Source organism: Takifugu rubripes, chromosome 2, assembly GCF_901000725.2.
Source record: "Takifugu rubripes chromosome 2, fTakRub1.2, whole genome shotgun sequence".
Lineage (NCBI taxonomy): Eukaryota > Metazoa > Chordata > Actinopteri > Tetraodontiformes > Tetraodontidae > Takifugu > Takifugu rubripes.
In genome coordinates this window covers 11,224,752-11,231,639 of record NC_042286.1, presented here as the reverse complement: position 1 = coordinate 11,231,639, position 6,888 = coordinate 11,224,752, and the positions used below count along the sequence as shown (strand labels likewise).

The window sequence follows — 6,888 nt, the reverse complement described above, 5'->3', positions numbered from 1 at the left end:
CATTGGCTGTTTCATCTTCGCTCTCTCACGTCGGTGACAAGGAAGTGGAACAAGAGACCATTTAAAGGTGCTTTTCCACTAGGAAGGAAAGTTCATGTGAGCAGGACACAGGTGGAGTCTGAAACATTGATCCGGATTGGGTTTCGGCTCAATTCCATTCAGTCCAACTTTATTTATATAGCGTCTGATACAATCACGATTGTGAAGTGGCCTCAGCCAGAGCCAGCATACAACTCATTAGGTCGCTGGAAACGTGGCCCTGAGTGAGAGGGGAGACGCTCTTGTGATGTCACCAGGAAATCTGGAGGGTGGGGGAGTGAAGATGCTACATCAGGCAAATATCTCATGCTGGGACACAGGGAGGGGGGTCCTAGATCTCCCAGTTGGTGAGAGTAAAGGCAGCCAACTGTCTTGGGGGTTCCTGTAGTTCTCTCTGTGGGAGGTAAAAGAGAACCCCCCAGAACTTCTTTGAACTTTCTGGAGATCTTTGGTGAGATCTTTCATCTCAGCGCAATGTTAAATGATGGCAACCTGATTTGGCTTGTCAAGTCCCTACTGATTCAGATGGAATCCCACACCTGCGCTGGATCTTCTGCTTCCCTGGAAGTTCCACCCTGGCGTGTTCGGGCGCGCCGCTCTCCTCCCCTGGCACGGCGCTGGCTTCGCCGCTTTCAGCTGGTGTCGACGCTCCAGATCCTGAGGCTGACGACGCCCACGACGGGGCTGGAAATGAGAGACGGTATCAGACGCGTCGGCGTCGTTTGGCAGACGGTCTATTCGGGGTCCCACCTGAGTCATCTGTGCCGCGACCTTTGACACGGCTTCTCGGCTTCTCGGCTTCCTGGAATTATTTTGTAGAAATGTGAACCGATGCAGCTGCTCGATTTCAGCGTGGATGCGCAGAGACCCCACGAGCGGCGGCGTGCCGGAACCGAGGCTTTGGTCAATGTGCTTCCGCAGTGAGTCAGCAGCGCCGCTTGCTCCCCCACAGCTGAGCCTCCCTGGCTGGGGGCCAAATGGTGCGAGTTTATGGTGATGACGAGCTCGTAGGCTGGAGGTTAGCAGAGCCACTCTGTCTGTGTCACCGGAGGTGTCCAGCACGCAATATCTGTGTGTGTGTGTGTGTGTGAAGCAAATATACAAGGTTTTACAAAACAAACCTCAGTAGCTTCACAATTGTGCTTTATATCTGAAAAGTTACAACAAAAGTTGGAGTCTTTAGACATTCACCTGTACTGTGGAATCCTTGTCCCTCAGTAGTGTGGTAGAGTGGAAGATTAACAAGGGGAAACTAGATGACTTAATTGCTTAATCCTTTGGCAAAAAGGATGGCAATATTACATTTTTATTCAGCTTTAAAAGACTTTGTTGCTTTGGTGCCTACAGGCGGTCCAGAAGAGGCTTCACACAGGGAGGAATAAGCAAAGGAAGGTCTGAGATAGCTGACAATACGATGAATTTCCCATGACCACCAGCAGCATTTACCTTGTTTGAACATCTGGTGGATGGTGAATATTGCAACAATTAGCGCAACTGTAAAAAAAAAGTGGGGGTAAGTGAATTGCTTTGATGTAGGAAAATACAGATCATGCTCGTCACATAAATGCCTTTAAAAAAACAAGAAGCGATCAAAGCCTGCATTTTATACTGCCCCCCCCCAACCCCAGTTTGTTGGAACCATTTGAAAAATCGGCCTGTTTTGTTGTTTTCAGACTCCCATTAAAGCTGCAGAAGCTTTAGCGTTAGCCGCTGCCTCCTCCTGACATGGACAGCCCTGGCACTGGTGACCCATCAGCAGTTGATGTTGGAAAAGAGAACATTGTTGTTCCACTCTGCAGAACCCCCGGCGAGAACGTTGATGAACCTCTGCACGTTCAGTAGCATCAGGGATAAAAATCCAGCGTGGAGCTGGAGCCTCCGTTAGCATTAATCCGGCTGCTGCCTTAGCGAACTTCTTAAAGAAGGAATGAGTTCAGCGGGACTGGAACACATTTTAGGAGACAGCTTAAGAAAGTTTACTCTCTTTTATGATTAATGGAAGAAAAAATGTGAGCATACATAAACAGTTTATGGGAAAATGAAAGGCAGCCATGGAGGGAAGTGAAGCTGCCAGGCTGCTCTGACAGCTTCTGACGGACTCCGAGTGGTTTCTGCTCTGCAGGCTATTCCGGCGAGCCTGGTCGGCACTGCAGCTCCTTCTGAATCTTCTTCCAGTTGTAAAAGCTCCTTTGGAACACGAGGCTATTATGAAAACTGCGCACATGCTGTTGATTATTTATTTATGGGCTGACAAATGGGCTGATGCGGAGCGCTGTACGTAAAATGGGGTCCTTGTCTTTGCACTCGGGCCCTGTCAGCTTCAATTACAAATGTTCACTCTGCAGCCGGAACATTTTCCACTGTTTCCTCCTCATCTGCTCAGAATTTCCAACTGGTATAAGAGATGAAATTCCAGCTTTTGGAAGGGGGAAATATTTCTTTTTGCTCTTTAATTAAGTCAACGTACAAAGAGCGGATAGATTAATGTTCTATTATTTTGTCATATCAATCTACAGATTTATTCCCCTATCCTGCTATTTTTCTTTATTTATATTCGCCCCCCTTTAACTGGAATTTGTTCCCTCTTTCATCGGGGATCATCCTTTTAATCTCTCATATTGTGTTTCTCAACATGCTGGAAATCATTTAAATGTCCTTTTGTGTCATTTGCCACCATCACTCTTCTGGAGAAGAAAGAAATATCAAAAGAGTTTAAGGTTTTATTGGCACCAATCAACCATCATGATGTGAACCCAGGCTGGGGGGGGGGGGGGGGGGGGGGGGGGGGGGGGGGGCTTTGGTACCTTTGTGATCATTTTGGGGGAGAAACCAAAGAGCTTTTTATTATTCAAGCTTTGATTTTCTTTTGCTCCAAACCTTAAACCAATAAAACCAAGTTGAAAAAATGTATCTGAGGCTAAGTTACATTTGGTCACACACGGCCGGGGGGGGGGGGGGGGGGGGGGGGCTCTGTCCGTCTGACCTTTTACAGTATGATTAATGCCGCTGCTCCTCGGCAGCCTGGGAATACGGCAGAGACGCAGAAGATCACTGACTGGGAACGTTGCTGTGGCGAATGACACGCAGACCAGTCTCTGTTTTATGAAAGTGACCCCGGACTTTTGAGGTTTCGCTTCGACGGAAAATTACATTATTTTTTCTTTTAAAAAGGAGAAGGTTTCACTGCAGCGTGACACCAAAATCTACGTGCACGCAGGAGCCGAACTCTTAGAGCGGCTGCCAGGAATGGTTGATTATGCTTTAAACCATAACGCTCTTGTTATTCTCTTTCCCAAATTATCTGTAGCAGCGCTGAATACATGGGAGAATGCTCACATGCCTCCGAGCCAACCCCATTTAATAGTTGCACACAGAAGCAAAAGGCAACCAGAATAGTTTCCAAACTACTTCAAACCTCATTTTAAGGGATGATAGAGGCGGAGACTGAGACTGGAGAGAGAGAGGGAGAGAGGTTAGCTACATATCTGCAGGGGAGGAAGAGAAGGAGGAACTCCTCCTCCTCCTCCTCCTCATCCTCCTCCTCCTCCTCCTCCTCCTCCTGAGGGTAATCATTTTTCATTAAATCATTCCAAGTCTCTACTTGTTTGCTTTAATGCAACACAGGACATTTAGATGTACGAGCGTGCTCATGCTGAATCGTGAGCCGCTGATTTGACTCACATGCTCGTCACAAACACGGTGAGCACACCGAAGACGTTCGGAGGCTTAGTGCGGACCAAACCGCACCTAAAGGAATCTGTGATAAACGGTGACTCTGTAGCTTCACTCACAGAGGAACTTTGGCTCCTGATTAGTTTAGATCGGATTGGACGCTCACCGTCTCTACATGTGACCTTAGATGGCTTCATCGTCCATCCGCCTGTGCTGACACTTGTACGCCGGAGGACCAACTAGGACCCGCTCAAACTGAGTCTGATAACCCCCCCGAGTTAGTCAACCCCAGCACATCCAGACATGTGATATATTTAATAGTTCATGAAGCAGAAAGCTGAAGCTGAAATGACATAATCCCGCATCCATCTCCTCCTTATGGATGGAGATTTATTTGGCGGCCAAGCTTCTGCCTCGTGTTTCCAAAGGCATATCCGAAGTTTAGCCGGGGGGTTTTCGTGGTGTTGGCGCTTTTCAGACAGTCATTTGGTTAGCCCGAACATTGGGAGGAGGGGGGGTCTGTAAGGAATGCAATCACGGACCATTACAGAAGTAGTTAAAAGTCAGAACTGTTGCACCACAGCGTTTCTGCCCCGCCGCCGCCGCCGAGAAGCAGTGACCGAGTTTTTTCCGTCTGCTCATTAACCACAACCGCCGGAGAGCCGCTCAGCAACACGTGAGTCTGTGGCTCGTATTCAGACCGCAGCTCGCCGCGGCAACGCTTCGGCCTTTGATCCCTTTCATCTGACCATCCATTTTGATCAGAGTCTTCACGAAGGTTTCCCAGCAGTCACAGGGAGGAATGCACGAGTCCAGACACACAAACACTGTCCACTCAGCCTCTCCCACCTCTCCGGGCTGCAGGAGGGAAACTCCACGCCACTCGTGTTTTGACTGTGGTCGCCATCTTACGTAACTCGGGCAGATCCGTCTTTTGAGCCCTGAAAAGTGGAGATATCGGAAAGTTAAAAACCCTGACAGAACTCAGTCAGGGAGAGTTCGAAGTTTCCGTCGTGACAGCCGTGCAATTAGAGGATTTGTCGGCACCTCGCTGGACTCCTGCGATAGTGGGAGCGAGTCGGGAAGAATGATCTTTTCAGGAGTACAGCTGGCCCCACTGTCCCACGCCGTAAAACCTAATCCCCGCGGCTGTTAGCGCTATTATGGAACATTACTGAGCATTGTAAAATGTGGTTTGAATGCATAAATGACCAAACCTTTTTCGGCATCTGCTCGGTTACAGAAGCAGCGTTAATGCATTTTGGGCTGATTATTGCGTCTGTCTGCGCGTTCCATCGTGTGTGCGTTCAGACATCTGCTGGCTCGCCGGCAGCGACAGCGTCGGGGTATGCTTCTCATTACCCCGTCTACGCATCACATCCTGACTCACTCTTTAATTCGGCATTAAGACGGAGCTCGTAACGCCAGAAATAGCACAGCCTGGTCAGGCTCGCTCTCTAAGTCGTGGGTAGATGCTAACAGCTTCCGCACCCCGAGTTGCGGTTGCAGGCCTTTTTTTTAAAAAAAGAACTTGGATTTCACATGGCCTGATCTCTGGGGGGGTGGTGGTGGTGGTGGTGGTGGGGGGTTCTCAATGCAGGTACATTAGGGTGAAGGTTTGAAGGGAACTTGTTTTATGAATAAAATACATCCTCAGACGTCTGAACAACAGCCGCTGCGTTTGTTCTGTTGGGGACGTCATGAGAAGCCACTTGTTGGAAATTTGGCTAAATAGTTTCTGCTTTCTTTCCTTTTCTGTGTTTCCTCGATTTTCCAGGACGCGGACTTCAAAACAACATGTGATGATTGTTAGCTTCAATCGCTGACTTAAAAGGGGATCTTCTTGCATTCCTGCCCCTCTCTTGGGAAAGTTTGGAGAATCTCTCCCTCCCGAGTCCTGGATGGAAACATCAGAGGGGATCAGTTGCAGGAAAAGGCCCTCAGGTGCTTGGACGCTGCTGTCCAACCGTCTTAAACCACAGCACAGAAATCAAAATAAACGGCATAAATGTCAATTTCTTACTATTATTTAACTTAAACTTGCAATAGCCACTATAGACATTCATCAGATTGTCATAGCATGAAGGTTATGAGTTTGAGTCCAGCTCTGGAACTTTCTATATTTGCACCTCCAGCTGCTTCAGATTCCTCCCACGGTTCAACACACATTAGCTTGATTGGAGAGCCTAACCCTTTAATAGAATTCCTGCTTCCAGCATTAGATTCCAGCTTCTCCTGGTGACCCTGACTATAGGAATAAGAATCTGTGGATGGAAAATGGAGGGATGGATCAAGTAAAATCCTGTTTGCGGCTTCCTACCTGCTATTACCGGTAAATGATTGTTCTTGATGTTAATTTAGCTAACATGACTGATTTAGAGCAATAAACCAACCAAGGACCGGTGGAAATACGGCATAAAAACCTTCAGCTGTGAGGAACGATGGACAGGATATAACCTTTAATTTGATCCGTAAAATGAAAAGAAAAAATAAATACAGTAGTTGCTTGAATCTAGTGAATAATGAGTGCTGCCATATTGGTCTTACTGTTAAAGGATTGCTTCAATTAGCCTTTAGCTTCCTGCAGTGATGCAGGGATATAAATCACCGCAGACAGTCGAGTCTTTCAACAGAAGGAAGATAAAAATGCTGCGTTTCGGAGGTGATTAACACCAATTCAAATGAGCCTTCACTGTCACACGCAACACCAGTTGGACATTTTAAGACGTGGAAATAAATATTCTTAACATATTTGTTTGAAATGAGCATCGCTGCTGATTTTTTTGCATTAGCATTCGCGCGTAAAGAACCCGAAGAGCACAATCCCGTTGTTTCCTGAAGTTTCCACCTCCTTATTTAGAGTTAGTTACTTTTTAGAACATTTGATCATTTTAAAATTTCGTTTTAGTTAAATAAAGTTAAATAAAAATCGCCTGATTTTTTTTCTTTACCTCCACAGTGCTTGAAACTCCTCCGATTTCACCCTTCTCCCCGGACATATTTTCAAATGACTTCTTTACACCAATTAACACATGACCAACTTTCCTGTACGGCCTGAATCAGGGGCCATAATCAGATTATTCCGTCCTGTAGCCAAGCTGGAAGTCAAACTAAAGGTGCCTTGTTGGCTTGAACTTGTTGTCCATTCAAACTATCCCTAAAACCACATTTTCCATG

General features: G+C 47.0%; 1 long non-coding RNA gene across 1 annotated transcript; it reads right to left on the bottom strand.

Moving 5' to 3' along the window:
- Nucleotides 1–237: 237 nt before the first annotated feature.
- On the bottom strand, nucleotides 238–1,283 carry LOC115248868 (uncharacterized). Its single transcript, XR_003887593.1, has 4 exons — nucleotides 1,231–1,283; nucleotides 790–1,108; nucleotides 579–723; nucleotides 238–433 (listed from the first exon to the last, which is right to left on the bottom strand). It is a non-coding gene; the product is annotated as an uncharacterized lncRNA (long non-coding RNA).
- Between the last annotated feature and the right edge of the window lie 5,605 nt (nucleotides 1,284–6,888).